Below are 18,725 nucleotides of genomic sequence, written 5' to 3'. Positions count from 1 at the left end.
AGATTCAGTTGAAAAAAATGGCTATATTTCAAGAATATACTACTAGAGGCTCAGGAGAAATTTGAACCAAAACTTAGCAAACTGAGGACCAAAAAACATTGGCCAAAATGGAGTAATAGAGGTATGCAAAAAATATCAAGAGAAAGAAAATGTTATATAGCGCATACATAAAAGAGAGAGATTAATTAAAATACGAAGAATATATAGAACTGCAAACAGATGTTAAGAGAGGGATTAGGAAAGCAAAGAGGGAAATAGAAAGAAACATAGCTCGTGGAGGTAAAGCTAATGCAAAGAGCTTTTTTCAATACTACAACAGCTAGAGGTCAATAAAGGAGGTAGTGAAACAGATAAAAGCTAAAAATGGAAGTATCTTGGAAGACGAACAAGATGTGGCAAATGTTCTTTACTTTAAGGTTACTATAAGGTTCCGCACCAAGGACTGATACTAAAAGTGGAAGCTGTAGGTATTCAGGGTAATATTATTATTATTTTATTTATTTATTTATTTATTTATTTATTTATTTATGTATTTATTTATTTATTAGCAGTTGCCCTTATCTAGGGTGACTTACAGAATATAAGAGCATTACAAAAGTGCAATACAGTGTAAAATTACAGATTTCAAGTTCAACATTACATAAGTGCATGAGAAAATAAGTAGAAGGATTATGGTTGAACTGGTTGATGTATAGGAAACAGAGGGTGTCGATTAGAGGAGTTGCTTCTAACTGGAGTGAGGTTGTTAGTGGAGATCCACAGGGATCAGTACTAGGGCCTGTGCTTTTTCTCATCAATATTAATGATCTGGACTCTGTGATAGTTAGCAAACTTGTCAAATTTGCAGATGATACTAAAATAGGTGGCTCACCAGAAACAACCCTGTCGTTTAAACTTGCATGCTGTGTCATTGAGGTCTCAACACATTTCTTAAAGTGTTATTGTGTCACTGTACATTGCAATACAATATTGCACAGGTGAAACATCTTCGCTGGTCCTCAAGTGGGTGTTAATAATCCATGCTGCTCAGTATGTCTCTCCCACAGTCATGGCAACCCTGTATTTCATAAGTTTGTTTGGAAATATGTCCTCCCAGAACACATCATTATTTTCCTGGCTTATTTATTGTGATATGATTGGCCATTGGCTTTATGAAATTCCTTTAAATGGGGCCATATTAGGTTGCATTTAAACCAGCCTGACACAGGGAATCATTCAACTCGGACTATTGCTCCTCCTGCATTGAACACGTAACGTTTGAACTTTACATTTCTTTTTCAGTAAATTAGCCTTAGCTAATCAGTAAATGATGTGTCCAGGATTTCTTCATTGTTATTACATTATCTGAGATATTACAGTGCTTTTGGTCATAAAATATGTATGCATTCTATATGTGATTAAAGTGTGATTTTGAACGGCTTATGGCATTGACATTTTATTCATTCCATGCCTTTCTGCAGCATCCAAGACAATCATGAAGACTGTGTTTCTCGTCCTGTGCCTCATAGCACTGAGCATTGCTCTCCCGGTAAGTGTTCGTATCAGTTTGAAGATACAGATCCAGGGATTGGATACATAAATGCTCTGAAAGATGCTGGATGTATATGTAAGATAGTTTCAAGTTTCATGCCCACAATTGCTTTTCTAATTCGATCAAACCAAAACATTTCAAAGACCTGTATTAGTCCTCTATTTGACATGACTATCACTTGTCCAGTTTAAACATAATATATCATCGTCTTCAATGAAACATGAGGAAGGTACATTCTACTTTAAAGAGACGGTTGTGCTTCAGATCATTTGATGTTATTTTCCCAGAGAACTTTGCCACTTGGCATCAGTGAATATATTTCAGTACAATTAGCAGTCCTTGAAATGGTGTTAATCTTGGTGATGTGTGTGTTTTCAGGTTGATGACGAACTTGAGCGTGTAGCACGGTCCTCTTCAGTAAGTCCCTCAACTTTTATTACTGTAATGACAAAAAAAACAACTGAATGCCTTATATCTGGCAGAGACTTATAAACTGATTTGTCTTTCAAATGATTTAAATTAGGATATTTATTTTGACCTCAATATGATTACACTGGTTTACATCATATTCTAAATGTTGAGTGTCTTTGTATGACATATCTATCATTCTATATGGATCCAAACCCACCACACCCATATTTCCACAATAATTATACTATTCCATATACTTATTGAACTGGTAGAAATAGCAGTATTTTAGATGTTGTATGAGGAATAAGTGAATGTCATGTTAGAATGTTTTTAAGAGTTCTTGAATACATTTTTATTAATGGCTCTAGGTTCTGTGAGAATTTCCACTCCTGTTCGGATGAACCTGAACTAAAGTGTTTTGCTCCCTCTTTAGAAGGCGGCTGCAACCTCTCCTTTAGCTGGAATTGACATGAAGATGATTATGGACGTTATAAACCAAATTCTGTCTATAATAAAAGCGGGAAAATAAGACGGTCAGTATATAAACATCCTTAACCACCTCTTCTTTTTCTTCTTCTGCATCTTCCTCTTCTTCCTCTTCTTTTGTGTCTTCCTCTTCTTGTGAGCCCTTGCGTCCACATGCTCGCCAACATACATCCATGACGTAGGGAGATGTATTTCAGTTCGATTGTTTCCAACCGCTGTCAACAGCACTGTAAAAAGCTGCACTAAATTACATCTACGAAGTAGATTGGATTCACTCGACATGCTAATTAATTTGAATCTATTCCTGATCAGGGCATCCTAATAAATAAAATAAATAAATAATAATAATAAAAATATATATATATATATATATCGCTGACTTACTCTATCCTGTCTGCTTATATAGGAGGGCTTTCATGTCAAAGAAATGTAAATCAACCAATATCAGTTTCCTATATAACAAACGTTCTGTTGGAAAAGTTGCCCGGAATACAGTCCTGCTTAAATTGGTGTTAAAATGCTCTTTTGTCTCCTCCAGGAAAAACATGTGACTTCAGGATTCCTGACAGAACCTCCAAATCTGCTCCATCTCCTGCAGCATCTTCCCCACACTCCCAGCACTTATTTTCCTCATCTTTCAATAGGCTGCATGATTTAGTCTGATCTTTAAACACGAAATGTACTATTTTAAAAGTGCTAAACTTAAAATACAATCTTTGTTCTCTTTTCTATTTACATTGCAACACAGTAACTGACTGCTTTCAATGTAGATGTCTAATAAACTTGTTAAAGCAAACTTCACATATTTACATTTCGTTACTTTACTTAGACTTTATTTGTACTGTTTCACTCTGTCTTTCTACACCACAACTGTAGAATGGCACTATAATGTGTGTGTGTGCATGTGCGTGTGCGTGTGCGTGTGTGTGTGTGTGTGTGTGTGTTGAGGGAGAGCTTAGCTTCTGTGTCCCGCCTCCACAAGTTCTACATAACATTATGCTGTGCAACTCTTTTAATTTAAAAACATAATGTACCCAGAAAGCAGTGTTAATCTTCACAACTATTTTAGATTTAGTTTGTCTCACTCTTTTGACTAAAATGCTTATCAGTTTTAGTCACATTTTAGTAATTTAATCTTTAATTTGTTTTAGTTAATATTAGTCGACAAAAACTCCTGTCATTTTAGTCTAGTTTTAGTCAAGGTAATTTTAGTCACATTTAGTGGGTGGATGCAAAACATAAACATATTGATTTGAAATCGAACAAACAGCTATTGTAATCTTCATGGTCACAAAGTATTGTAATTTACATTTTTTAAAGTTTCAAGTCTGTCTTGAAATTGTGTGTAATACGAATATAGTTACAAGAACAGCATGGAAGCAGACAGTGGACTTCATTCAAATGCAAATGTAATCCCACAATTGCATTTTCATTTTCCATTTATGCACGCGTTATTTGGGTCAACATGCAAATACAATCATCCCATTTGTCTTTTTATATTCCTGTATGCACATTCGCTGACAATATTAAAATGTCAAATAGATTGCCATTAACATTTCATTTTCAAAGACACATGATACACAAAAGATTGCATGTTTAAAGTGATATGAAAAGCATAAGCATATTGTTAAGCACTACTGAAGCCAAGTGCGAATTGCGCTTCATGCTGTAAGCGCTTAACTTGGTTTACTGTACTTGTACAGTGTACTTATAATTAACCAATTAGTTAACCAATTAGATCCTAACTTTACTAATTACAAAACTCGCACCTACCAGTCCTATATACATAAGGACAGGCGTTTAACTTCACACTCTGTTATGCAGATTTCCGCGTTTCTGCGCAGAGTTGAAGAATCCCACGATCCCATTGGTGGAGCAACGCAGATCTGCGCAGAACTGCGATAATCTGCGCTACACGAACGCGATGACCGAGTCAAGGAATACATCATTCTGATTGGACCATGAAACTGCTCCCTGATCGGCCGCCTCGTAAAATAGTGTAATTTATGTCCATTAGTCTTGTGTTGCATTTTAATTTGGTCACATTTTAATCAACTAAAATTAGCAGGTATTTACTGTTATTTATTTATTTATTTATTTTCAAAGTATTTTATCTCATTATCGTCACTGAAAATAGGTTGTTGACGAATATTTTCATAGTTTTCGTTGACGAAATTAACACTGCCAGAAAGCAGATATGCTGTCATTTCAATAGCTAATAATTTATAAACGGCCCGCAACATGGTCTGTAAATTAAAGATAAATGTGACTCATGAGAAGTGGTAAGGGTACATAGAAAGTGTAGGCACACCCATTAATGTAAGAAAAATGATGACACCCCACTTTTATGTATTTTACTCGACTCATCATGCTAGTTTATAATAACTAAGTGATCAAGGATCCTATCCAGTCTGTTTTTGAATGTTCCCACATTGTCTCTTCGGCCTCATCGCTGGGGAGTTTGTTCAGATTGTGACGCCTCTCTGTGTGAAGAAGTGTCTCCTGTTTTCCGTTTTGAATGCCTTGAAGCCCAATTTCCATTTGTGTCCCCGGGTTTGTGTGTCCCTGCTGATCTGGAAAAGCTCCTCTGGATTGATGTGGTCGATGCCTTTCATGATTTTGAAGACTTAGTAGTACTAAGATTTTATTTTCTTCCTTCACGAAAATGTATTCAGATAATACATAGACTAGTTTTCTATTATTTATCCAACTTATTGAAAGGACTGCTATGTCTGTCTCTGTGTGTGTATGTAAGCTAATTTTAAACTTGCATGTTCTGTCATTAATGTCTTAATGCCTTTCTTAAAGTGTTATTGTGTCACTGAACATTGCGATATAATTATTGCACAGGTGAAACATCTTCACTGGTCCTAAAGTGGGTGTTAATAAACCATGCAACTGAGCATGTCTCTCCCATAGTCATGGCAAGCCTGTATTTCATAAGTTTATTAGGAAATATATCCTCCGACAGAACCACATTATTTACATGGTTTATTTAATGTGATATGATTGGCCATTGGCTTTCTGAAATTCCTTTAAATAGGACCTTATTAGAATGTGTTTAAATCAGCCTGACACAGGGAATCATTCGACTCGAACTATTTCCCCTTCCGCATTGAACACGTAATGTTTGAACTTTACTGAATTACTTTTTTGGAAATTAATCTATGATAATCTGAAAATGATGCGCCCAGGATTTCTTTCATGTTATTACATGATCTGAGATGTTACAATGCTTTATGTATGCATTCTATATGTGATTAAAGTGTGATGTTGAATGGTTTATGGCATTGACAGATTATTCATTCCATGCCTTTCTGCAGCGTCCAAGACAATCATGAAGACTGTGTTTCTCGTCCTGTGCCTCATAGCACTGAGCATTGCTCTCCCGGTAAGTGTTCGTATCAGTTTGAAGATACAGATCCAGGGATTGGATACATAAATGCTCTGAAAGATGTTGGATGTAAGAATGTGATTGTTCTAAATTACATGTCCATAATTGCATTTAATTCTATCAAACTACAACATTTCAAAGACCTGTCTCAACCCTCTGCTTGACATGATCACTTTTCATATTTAAATGTAATATGTCATTGTCTTCAATGAAATATGAGGAAGGCACATTCTTTACAGGCGTCAGATCAGTTGACATTGTTAATTTCTCAGAGATCTTTGCCACTTGGCATCAATAAATATATTTCAGTATAATTATCAGTCCTTGAAATGGTGTACATTTTGGTGATGTGTGTCTTTTCAGGTTGATGAAGAACTTGAGCGTGTGGCACGGTCCTCTTCAGTAAGTCCCTCATCTTTTATTACTGTAGTGACAAAAAAAACAACTGAATGCCTTATATCTGGCAGAGACTTGTAAAGGATTTTGTCCTTTAAATTAGGATATTTATTTTGACCTCAGTTTCATTACACTGGTGTACATCCTATATATTTTCTAAAGTTTGTTTTTCAAATTTTGACATATCTATCATTCTGTAGGAATCCAAATCCACCACACCCACATTTCCAGAATAAAAACATTTCATATACTTATTTTATTGGTAGTAATATTAGTATTTAAGATTTGGTATGAGGAATAAGTGAATTTAATATTGGAATGTTTTTGAGAGTTCTTGAATAAAGTTGTCCTAATGGCATTAGGTTCCTTGAGTATTTTTCTTCTCCTGTTTGGATGAATCTGAATTAAAGTATTAGTGTTTTGCTCCCTCTTTAGAAGGCGGCTGCAACCTCTCCTTTGGCTGGGTTGAGCATCAACATGATTTTGGACATTATAAAGAAAGTGCTGACTCTGCTAGGAGTGGGGCAATAAATCGGTCAGTATATTTTCCTAATAAATATCCTGGCCACCTTTTCTTTTCCTTCTACTTATTACTCTTTTTAATCTTCTGTGTCTTCCTCTTTTTGTGAGCCCTTGCATCCACATGCTCACCAACATACGTCCATAAAGTAGGGAGATGTATTTCAGTTTGAATATTTTTCCAACCACTGACAAAACGCTACACTAAATTACGTCATAGCATTAACTCAACATGCTGAGTATCTTTAATCTGTTCCTGATCAGTGGCATCATAATAAATTGCCTTTTTATTTCTGCTCAATATCAATATGGTTTACTCTGTCCTGCCATCTTTTAGAAGAGGACTTTCATGGCAAAGAAATATAAATGAACATTCTAATTGGAAAAGATGCCCTGAATACAGTCCTGCTTAAATATCGTTATCAGAGATATGGTGTTAAAATGCTCTTTTGTCTCCTCCAGGAAAAACATGTGACTTCAGGATTCCTGACACAACCTTCAAATCTGCTCCACCAGTAACAGCTTCCCCCTCACCACCGGCACATATTTTTCTCATGTCTCAATAGGCTGTATGATACAGTCTGATATATAAACACAAAATGTAGTATTTGTAAGTGCTTAATTTAAAATACAATCTTTGTTCTCTTCCCTGTTTACATTACAACACAGTACACTGACTGCTTTCGATGTAGATATCTAATAAACTTGTTAAAGCAAACTTCTCATATTTGTTTAATTACTATATTTGTACAATTGTATAGAAAACTATAGAATGGCACTATAAGGTGTCTGTGTGTGTGTGTCGGTGGGTGTGAATGTGTGTGTGTGTGTGTGTGTGCACGTGTGTAGATATTTTTCAACTTTATGATTAGAACCATGAAGCCAAGGGACAAATAAACCAATACCTATTGAGGGGATTTCAGATATTTATTACTGCAATGTGATATGCTATTATTTATTTGTTTATTTTGATGGGGGGTCTTTGGAGATATAAAAATAAGCAGGAAGTAAAGACTGATAATTTACTTCTAAACTCACAGGTAGCCGCATATATGTTAAGAGGGTAAAGTCAAGCAATGGTACTCAATTTTATGAAAAGTTAAGGTGAAAAACAACAGACATATACCTATAGTGTTAGAAGGTAACACATTACAAGACATGGTGTTAAACAAACAAATATTACACAAGTGACCTTGGGAGTCAATTTCTGTTACTTATGTCTACAAATGTAATCCGATTACAGAAGCTGTTAATGTAATCAACATTTCATACAATATTACTCTGGAGGAAGGAAAAAACAAGAGGCCTTCCATTCAGACTTTATTAACTTTCACTGTCCTCTCTCATGTCTGTATTCCTATCAAGACGACAGATTTTAGACCCGTCTCAAAACCTTGACTGGTCTGGCTGTACATATTTTTTATCAATTGAAAGTTACAAACAGAAATAACTATATGCAGTGTTGTCATTATGATGTAATGGTTTAAAAATGATCCATTAAATGTTTAATAACTTTGTAGCATGTTTGGTGATAACTTTAACTTTACAAATGGCAATGGATTTGAGATATGATGTTGAAAAACATGGTGACACATTGTTTTAAAAACTGTTGGTTTCATAAAGGTGTCATTTTCCAGGCCAAAAGATTAATGGAAATTTGCAGTGTTACTCTTTTGTAGCTTAAAGATTCAAAAGGTTTAAAATGCAAGTTCTATCCTGCAGAGAATGGGATACTCCCCTTTAATTCCAGAGGCTGGATACACACATTTTACATGACACTGGCACTAATAGTGGGCAAAAATGTTAAATGCATCACCCCTGAACAACATGCTGATATGATGCAATACGTCACGTAAAGATGTGATAACGCTCTTAACAATCAAAGCAAATGTTTACATGAGTCTGCCTAAATTGAATCATTACAATCAAAGTCATGAGTCATGAGTGTGTGTCTTACCATATCAAAAACTAGTGGATCAAACTTAAGTAGTGGAAAATTGTGGCAAAATGAAATCTTCTTGTCTTGCTTTACTGTAGTCAATAGAAAACAAAGCCAGAGCGACCAGTCTCTCCTGGGACATGGATTGATCTCAGAGAGTTTTTTTAAATGAGAGACAGCTTGATACTGTTTGCATTATTTTTGATTGACAAGAACACACTCTTGTTAAATTATCTGAACTGATTGTTTAAGCTCGATGCTACTTATATAGGCTGTGACACAGCTCTCACTCAGCTACATACACATTTGTGAGACAAGATCCATCACAAAATTATAAACACACTTTAACAAAATCAATCTAATTGACTCAGAATGTCAGTTTAAAATTGGCATAGAAAAATACATTGCAAATGTACATATCAGTTTGGGCTGACCTGGATTGACTGAGAGAGAAACCTTGAAATGCCACCCCTGCTCCCTATTTGTTTTCGTAGCCTGTGAAACTTCAGTGCCAAGCCGGCCTGCCTTATCAGGTTGTGTCAGACGAAATTCAGAGACAGACAGATTTGCAAGAAATGCAATTCAAAGTGTATGGGATATTTACAAATTAGTATACAAACACCCCCGCATCAGTGAACCATTGTGAAACTAGACTAAAACCTTTATGTCTTATTATTTACTTTTAAATAGTAGTAAGAGTAGTAATACGATTACATTATTTTCCTTCACTAAAATGTATTCAGATAATATATACACTAGGATTTTTCTTCTATTACTTATCTAGAATTTGTGAAGGAAATCACAGAAATGTACCCCCCCAACACACACGCACACGCAGACACACATGCACTCACACATATACATTAGTGTATAATGGAATAAGATGCTTCTGGGGAGAAATAATGGGATGTCATTTAAATCCGCACTGGAACATTTTAAATTGCATGACGATAATTTTGGATCCCGATCAAACTAGAAAATCAAATCGGTTATTTTACACCCAGATTGCAGTTTTTCTCGATTGCTAAGGTACTTTAATGAAACTGGGGTCAACTTCACACGTAATGCAAATGTTAAGCATAGTTTTACAAAACTGTAAACACAACTCTCTACAAAAGACAGAAAATTCAGTTGAGTAAATCATGTCAAACAAAATTAAAACATTTGGTCACATCTACTATAAATTACTGCCATGAATGTGAACCTCTTCTGCACGTGTGCAAAACTTCTTTGCACAATTGTTTCTGCAAGCAGTCCCTATTCATGCATAAAACAGCTCACATTTGAAATGTTTGCAAGGATGGACCAAGTAAGAGGCTGAGGGCGAGGGTGAGGGCAAGGACAAGGACATGCACAAGGGCAAGGACAAAGGAGAGGTAGACCTGCCCATAAAGGAAGAGGGGATCAGATGTGTGGAGGTGGAATAGCTCAAAAGGGAATACAAAGAGCTACTGTTTCAGATTACATTTGTGCCACAGATATTGACCATTTTGTCAATCATGGCCTTTCCAACGCAACTCCATATACACTCACCTAAAGGATTATTAGGAACACCATACTAATACTGTGTTTGACCCCCTTTCGCCTTCAGAACTGCCTTAATTCTATGTGGCATTGATTCAACAAGGTGCTGAAAGCATTCTTTAGAAATGTTGGCCCATATTGATAGGATAGCATCTTGCAGTCGATGGAGATTTGTGGGATGCACATCCAGGGCACGAAGCTCCCGTTCCACCACATCCCAAAGATGCTCTATTGGGTTGAGATCTGGTGACTGTGGGGGCCAGTTTAGTACAGTGAACTCATTGTCATGTTCAAGAAACCAATTTGAAATGATTGGACCTTTGTGACATGGTGCATTATCCTGCTGGAAGTAGCCATCAGAGGATGGGTACATGGTGGTCATAAAGGGATGGACATGGTCAGAAACAATGCTCAGGTAGGCCGTGGCATTTAAACGATGCCCAATTGGCACTAAGGGGCCTAAAGTGTGCCAAGAAAACATCCCCCACACCATTACACCACCACCACCAGCCTGCACAGTGGTAACAAGGCATGATGGATCTATGTTCTCATTCTGTTTACGCCAAATTCTGACTCTACCATCTGAATGTCTCAACAGAAATCGAGACTCAACAGACCAGGCAACATTTTTCCAGTCTTCAACTGTCCAATTTTGGTGAGCTTGTGCAAATGGTAGCCTCTTTTTCCTATTTGTAGTGGAGATGAGTGGTACCCGGTGGGGTCTTCTGCTGTTGTAGCCCATCCGCCTCAAGGTTGTACGTGTTGTGGCTTCACAAATGTTTTGCTGCATACCTCGGTTGTAACGAATGCTTATTTCAGTCAAAGTTGCTCTTCTATCAGCTTGAATCAGTCGGCCCATTCTCCTCTGACCTCTAGCATCAACAAGGCATTTTCGCCCACAGGACTGCCGCATACTGGATGTTTTTCCCTTTTCACACCATTCTTTGTAAACCCTAGAAATGGTTGTGCGTGAAAATCCCAGTAACTGAGCAGATTGTGAAATACTCAGACCGGCCCATCTGGCACCAACAACCATGCCACGCTCAAAATTGCTTAAATCACCTTTCTTTCCCATTCAGACATTCAGTTTGGAGTTCAGGAGATTGTCTTGACCAGGACCACACCCCTAAATGCATTGAAGCAACTGCCATGTGATTGGTTGGTTAGATAATTGCATTAATGGCTCAATTGTCCCCTGTCGTCTCCACAGCGGGACCACGGTCTTCCTCCCACAGAGCCCGGAGTCACACGCTGAGGGGCGTCGGTGTCATACTCGTATTGTTGCCCAACCCCAGGCCATATTGAATCCTTTAGTCTTGCTTTCCCTCTCCCGCACCTGATCCATGGAGAGGGAGAGCAGAGGAGCCGTGTCGATGGCCGAGGGCTAACTGTATCTCTGTGTTTCAGATCGTCAGCAACTGTCTCTGTCCCTGTCAGAAGCAGACTGTGGTTCAGGGTCTGCTTATCGGACTGCAGGACCCCCAGCCCATCTCTGCCCAGGCATGCTGTGCACTCCTGTGCCAGCTCTTGAGCTCTCACCCCGATGAGCTCACCGGACTGGTGAGTTAGAGCATCTGTTGCGGCTCTGAGCGGCTCTATAGCAAGTGTTCGGGCTTCTGGACAGGAAGCTCAGCTCCGGCCTCCCTGTTGGGGAAGAAGAGATCTGTATGATTCATAATGTAAACCAATCGATGCCCAGTGTTAGATGTCAGTCTGTTACCCAGAGAAAAGCGTGTGTTCTGTATTTAGTGTTCTGTGTGCGTGTCTCCAGGTCCCTCAGGTGCTGCACGCATTTCTGGAGCTGTACGGTGCAGAGGACAGTGTGCGGCAGATCGCGAAGGACGGCGTCCTCCAGCTGGTGTTCCACGACAGAGCCGCAGCCATCGAGTCCCTCGTCAGCCACCCGTGCCCCGCTGACCAGTGAGCATTTAAAACATCATCCTAACCGTCCTGTGAAGAGCAGGGATATGATTCTCTAAGGGAGCAGACATGTTTGGAGTTTGATCGTGCCTTCAGTATGTGTCCGATATCCACACGTGTCCACACAATGTCCACGATTCTATCGAGTGTCGGCCTCTTGAGAGTGAGAGGCGGTCAGTCGCGGTGCGGGTCGGCGCACACTGAGTGTCTGCTTGTGTTTTCCAGCACCATTCGGTACCAGCAGTGGTGCTGGGAGCTGTGGGGGGCCATCGGGGGCAGCAGTCTGGGCCCCTGGACGTTCAGGGCGCTGGTGAAGAAGCTTCAGTCGGCGACCACAAGTCAGGCCTTGGTGGTAAGTGTCCAGAAAACCGCTCATAACGAGGACACGCACAGCGCTCTCCCTCCAGACTTCGACTCAATCTGCTTGTCTTTGCCATCGTCAGGCCTGTGCTGTACAGGACGTGGTGGCCGTGCTCAGACTGGAGGCGGTCACGTTTTTCGAGGTCTTCGCTGCCCTGCTGCCTCTCCTGGGTGCCAAGGATTCAGATGGAGGCTTCGCTGTCCAGGGGTAAGAGCGTGTGTGGGGAGCCAGGGGTTGCCCTGAGCATTGCACCAGAACAGAACCGCTCCCCGTGTAACGTGTCTCCCTTTATCTCCGCTGACGCTGTTCCCCCCTCTCTCCAGCTTCGTCGTGGAGTCGCTGAAGGTCCTGCTGTCCAGAGCACAGCTGGGCGAGGCGGCTCAGGACTGGGTCCTGATCCGGGAACCAGGCCAGCAGCCCGAGCTCATCTTCCGGCTGACCAGGTAAGACGAGCCGGGCCCGAGCGTCAGGCCCAGAGCAGATCCACAACCTTCTTCACAGGCGTTCATTAATGCGAGATTAATACGGAGTATAACTGTGCATAGACACCATTATAATCAACCCCCTGCACCGAGACATTGATCTTTAGAGAAAAAAACTGTGCAAAATCAATGACTGATCCTGATCCTCGTGCTGTTGATCCACAGGGCTCTGAAGACATTTGCTGCCCCCGTCCTGCCGGAGGTGGTGCGGCCTCTCTGGCAGCGATACGGCAGCGCAGACCGAGGCCAGAAGATCTGCATCGCTGCCTTCTTCGCCGCAGTGAGTGTCACGCCCGGAACCATCATGTGATCCTGTCATGCGTGTGTCCAGTGAATATCCCGTCGTCTCCAGAGTGTCTCCAGACTCACCTTTCTCTCTTCTGCCCCTTTCACAGCTTCTGTGGCCGCCGCACCTGACCAACCGCTGACTGCTGACCGCAGTCAGGAACCTGACGTTGCAGATGTGCGAGGAGCCCCTGCAGGACGTCCGCCTTCTGGCCATACAGGGGCTGAAGGCCGAGGCCACGGAGGTAAAGAGAAAAGGCCCAGCAATGGCTCCTCTCTCTGGGGATCATATCTGTGTGCAAGAGGAGGTGAAGCTGCAAGACGTTCATCCTCTCGACGTGCTTCTAGGCTCATTCTTGTCCTGTTGGTGTCCATGTGGTTTTGTCTGGGTGTGTGGCCTTCCCGCCTCAGTGCTGTGTTTACATCGATGCTGTTAATGCACTCTTTCACCGTGCTCTTACATTGTCTCTGCTCAGATGCACAGATACGCCACGGAGCAGCTGAAGCTGCTGAGCGGCGCCCTGTCCCAGTGGGTCGTGGAAGGGAAGCCGGTCATCCTGAGGGCCGTCTCCAGTCTGGGCACCATCCTGCGCTTCTGTGAGGACAGCACGGCCCAGAGGATCATTCCCAAGCTGTACCACACGGCCAAGGAGTGCCTGGAGCATGTAAGTGTTGGACTGATTCGCTGTCCTTCGTTTCCTCGGTTCCATTAGTGCAGAAGATCCTCTGTCTCAGAAACACTGGTTGTGATCTGCCTGCGTTGAGTCTGCAGTCACTCACTTGTGCTGATTCAGCAGTTTAGCAGCCATGTGTGTCAGCTGCTTTCTTGAGGAGCAGAATGGAAATAAATCCTTTGACTTTGTTTTAATCCTGGACAATAGTTTGAATATATATGTACAATATAGTTTTATCTTTGAGGATATATATGTTTTATTGTGTTTTTGTAAAAACAACTGTCAAATAAATGAATTCACTCATTCAATTGTGTTTATCTAACACATATATTTGTTAATAGCTCAAGCTTTGTGAAACAGAATGGAATATTTCCAGGATTGAACACTGCAGTCCTGTCCCATGTGAAAGACGTTCCTATTTATAATATATACTCATGCGGCATCCTCAATTAAAGAAGAGGATGTTATACAGCGTTTCCATCACTGGAGCGAATCGAATCCCAAGCTTTCTGCCGTCGAGATTGACAGGTCTGTGCTTGTGTTGCAGCCGGACTCGGAGATCCGCGGGGCCACCTTGCTGCTGCTGGGGCAGCTGGTGAAGGCGGCTTCTGTGAACAGAGCTCTCCAGAAGCAGTGCTACGGCTCACTGGCCATGCTGCTGCTGCACCTGCAGGACCCGCGCCCGGCCATCTCCCAGGTAAGTACACCGGGCCGCGGAGAGCCACGATGTGTCTTTACCTCTGTGGAAGCTTTGGTAGCTAATCATTCTTCAAAATCGTGCTCCCGGGCAAACCGTGGGGTCATCAGCTTGACAGGTTCACAAACGTAACTGTGTGGAGTGAAAGAAAGCGTAAGGAAAGGGTCTTCATCTCTGCTGCGTAAACTGTGAAAAGATGGGCAACTTGATCTCAGAACGGTGACGAGTGCTTTCTCTGTGGACGGCACCGTGTGGAGATTGAATATGAAGACGGAACATGCCGACTGACGAGCTCAGAACGAAGGAAACCCAACTCAAAGTGGTATTCCTCAAAGTGCTAACCCTTTCCCTGGCCTGAATGAACGTTGTGGTGTGGTGTCATCCCCAGGCATGCCAGCGGACCCTGCGGCAGTGCGCTCCTGCGCTGGGTTGCCTGACTCTCACCGAGCTGATCGAGGGGCACCTGAGCCAGGAGACATTGGACTTCCCGTCCTTCGTGAGGGACGTGGCCGCTGCGCTGGTGAGTCACTGTGGATTCCTGGTTTGGTTTCGCTCCTTGTGCGTGCCGAAGCATTCCTACCTCGCTGTCTGTACACTGCCTCTGGTATCTCCTGCTGAACCCAGTTATTGTCCCCGCAGCGAGCATGGCTCCCCGGCGCGACGGCCGTGTATCGGCGCTGTGCCCTGCACCTCTCCAAGAGCAGCTTCCCTCAGCTTCGCGTCGGCGCTGCTGTGTTCATTGGTAAGAGAGCCAGATGGCTTGGTCCTCAATGCTGCTGTTTTCATTGGCGAGATTAAATGTGTTCTGTGCCGCTGTCCTGCTGCATCTCGCACGGCTTCACACGTGTTGTTTTTCCATGTCAGGGGACCTTCTCGAGAACATGGAGAAGACCATCTGGAGCTTCTGCGCCTCGAGGAAACTCAAAACAGGTACCAGAACGCCCATGGCTTCGAGGGCCGCGCTCTTGCTTGCTGTGATGCCAGAAGTTTCCACGCTTACATAATGTGAAAGAATGACAATGAGGAACTGTGTGACAATCATCTGTGTCTCCTGCTGTCGGCCCAGTTGTGTGATGAAACGATGGGCCAATAAAATAATGAAATAGTCCCCAATGAAGCCAGATATGCCCTGGTGACCCTGCTGTGAGAAGTTTCTGATTGGAGACCCTCTCATTTATCCGTGTTTCTCTCCTCCAAGGTCTCTCCGCCCTCCTGAAGGATTGTGATCCACGGGTCCGGAGGAAGGCAGCCGAAGTCCAGGCCGACTTCCCCCAGCGCTGAGGCCTGGCACTGGGGACACGGGGGCGCCTCCCGACCATCGATGAGGTGACTGTGCTTTAGGCTGGATTTCCTTTGAATACGCGGCTCCCTTTGCTGAAAGAATCGATTCAGAAGACTGTCTGATATAGCAGAGACTTTCTTCACCCCAGACTGGTGTCTGAACGGCCCAGAATAAGCTCATGTGTTATCTGCTGTTAAAGTCACTGATTACATGTAACATACTGTTCAATCACATTGCAGAGAAGGTGGTATACAATGATATGTGGTCTGTAACCTGCGGTGGTTTGTTTCTGTCTTGCAGGCATCCGACTCTGCTGCCGCTGGTGGCAGAACTATTCAGTCCGCTTCACCGGTGTGGGAGAGGAGTCACACGAGGTGATCTGTCCAGCTCTGTCTAAGAAGGGGTTTAGCTCGCTACCATAGCAGCCTCATGGAAACCTCTTTCTCTCCAAGCTGCCTATAGGCCCCTGTGTGTGTCACTCAAACAGCCCCTTCCTGTTTCCTGTTTGTATATAATGTGACACACACAGGGACTTCCTGTTTGTCGGGAGACCGGACCCCGGTGTGACCTTGTGACCCCTGAGCAGAGCTTCCTCTCTCAGGTGACCGGGACTGCGTCCACAACCTGTCACTGTGTTTCCAGTGGGAAGCGCTGCCCCGGGGAGGGGTCACTGTTGGACCAGGGCATCGCACTGGAGGGGGCAGCGAGCTGCTGAGGGGGTCCAACAACCCAGTTCCCTCTGAGAATGAAGAGCGCTCGTCATTTCATATTTTAACTTCGTATAACTGTAAAACAGCACGCAATATTGTGTTCTCATCATTGCTCTCACTTTAAATCATGCCAGCGGGTCCCAGACGGGTTTCTGGCCGGCCTTAACGGCTGATTTGCTTCTCAGTCTCAAGTTGCCGACAATTTTCCCGGCCGAGATTGAGATCGCTGTCCCGTGTGAAATGTCGGGGACAGACAGTTTCTACAAACTTGGATGTGTTTTCCATCAACAACGAGTTTCTGAGATCTGTCAGGGTGTGGATCAGTGCGCTGAGCGGCCGCTCACTCTCTGCAGTGGATATTATCACCGTCTTTAGCTCTCCAGCAGTAGGATGTCGAGAGGATGTCAGTGAGGAAGACACAGAGACTCGAACAGTCACTGGAGGGTTAATGACGCTGATAATATCCACTGCAGAGAGGGAACGGCCGCTCAGCGCACTGATCGACATAGGCATAGACATATCGACATATCTACATATTGACATAGGCATAGAGGCGGAACAAAACACACACATACACAGACACACTCAATATACATACACACAAGACGAATGGCTCCTACACTGATAGCAAAGAGAAAGTCATTGACAAGGAACACAAGTTGAACAGAAAGAACGCCGGCCATTAAAAGTCACTGTTAGAGAATCCCAGGGTCACAGAGGCAGAGAAGGATTTATTTTTCATCCACACTGGACTGAGCTACATATAATACAATGACATTGTGTTTGTGGTCTCTTACACTCAATTAGGACTGCAGCTCACTAGTAATATATATTTTTCTACTGTATTGATGTGTAGACCACATATACCAACACTTCCACATTGTGTACAATGTTCTGAATATAGAGATTGCATTATAATTGCTGTAAACACAAAAGTTGCATTATCACTTCCCACACATGATTAAATGTTGTGTTTGTGACAAGAAAGGGTTGTGTGATCTGGGGTCAAGGTGGATGAATAGAAGCAGTTCAGAAGCTCAGTAGATCAAGTGCGCTGAAAGTCTTTATTATAAACAGTGCACAGTCTGCACAGGGAAATGAAAAAGCACAGCAAATGCAGTACAAAAAAATGCAGTTCCTCTGAACAGAGATTTTAAAATTTTGATATCCATATACAGTTCATTTCTATCTGCAATGTGGAATTGGGAACATCTGCCTCTTTTAAATATATTGTTTTATGTGAAAATCAGGACTTACATCTTACATTTCTGTGCCCACTTCACTGATAGCATCCTGGGGATGGTATTACAGAAGTGAATTTAGGGGACCCTGACCCTTTAATCAACTCAACAGGGTGACGTAGTTTGACAGTGTTACAGTAATAAGGATGATATAGGACCGACAGAAGAATCCAGAAAAAGCCCAATTCAGAGCAAAAACATCTCCTGTCCTGCCTTTCTTGAGTGCATTGTCAAGGTGCACCATAAACCAATTCAAGTGATATGAAGATGCACAATATGAATCCTCACCACATCCCCTCCATTTCAGGAGTCCTGAGTATCGGTGAAAGCGGAAGACTAACTTCCAGGGATGGCCAGATGCATATTATAATGTCTGTGATACTCCGTTAACAATCCGAATCAAGTCCATTCTGAATACAATCCCCTCATATGAACACCGCAGGAGAATAATTCTGGAGCACTTAGACTTTGTGCTCCTGGGGGTGGAGGTGGATTTATTGATCTTGGTACAGGGCCTTGACATTTGAAGTGAGGGCTGTCTTTGAAGGTTCGTTCGGTCTCCAGACCTTCAAAGGTTCGTCACGTGACGATCACATTGATTTTATTTTCGGGGTGAGGAGTGTAGGGATGGGGGATACAGGGTGTTCAGCCCCTGAGACCTGCGTCTGCACTAAGAATAAATATGACGAGTTGTTTCTGCACCTCATTGATGAGGTCATAAAAAGTAATGTCAGCAGGCATTGGACCAGATTACACTTAAAAAATGTGTTTTCAAACTATACGATTACACTAATAAAAATGCCTATGGACAGTATTGTGTAGGAGGGGCCGTTTAGGACATCATTGAAACTTTTTGTGCACACACACATATGA

The 18,725-nt window shown here is 42.3% G+C and overlaps 2 long non-coding RNA genes across 2 annotated transcripts; both read left to right on the top strand.

The window, feature by feature from the left end:
- The first annotated feature begins 1,187 nt into the window (after positions 1-1,187).
- LOC136763979 (uncharacterized) lies at positions 1,188-3,229 on the top strand. Its single transcript, XR_010821126.1, has 5 exons — positions 1,188-1,250; positions 1,461-1,528; positions 1,910-1,948; positions 2,376-2,475; positions 2,967-3,229. It is a non-coding gene; the product is annotated as an uncharacterized LOC136763979 (long non-coding RNA).
- Positions 3,230-5,505: 2,276 nt separating this feature from the next.
- LOC136763978 (uncharacterized) lies at positions 5,506-7,449 on the top strand. The gene is made up of 5 exons (XR_010821125.1): positions 5,506-5,551; positions 5,752-5,819; positions 6,186-6,224; positions 6,654-6,753; positions 7,200-7,449. It is a non-coding gene; the product is annotated as an uncharacterized LOC136763978 (long non-coding RNA).
- Positions 7,450-18,725: the final 11,276 nt, after the last annotated feature.

This window comes from Amia ocellicauda, chromosome 12 (genome assembly GCF_036373705.1).
Source record: "Amia ocellicauda isolate fAmiCal2 chromosome 12, fAmiCal2.hap1, whole genome shotgun sequence".
Taxonomy (NCBI): Eukaryota; Metazoa; Chordata; class Actinopteri; order Amiiformes; family Amiidae; genus Amia; species Amia ocellicauda.
This window is presented reverse-complemented; position numbering and strand designations above follow the sequence as displayed.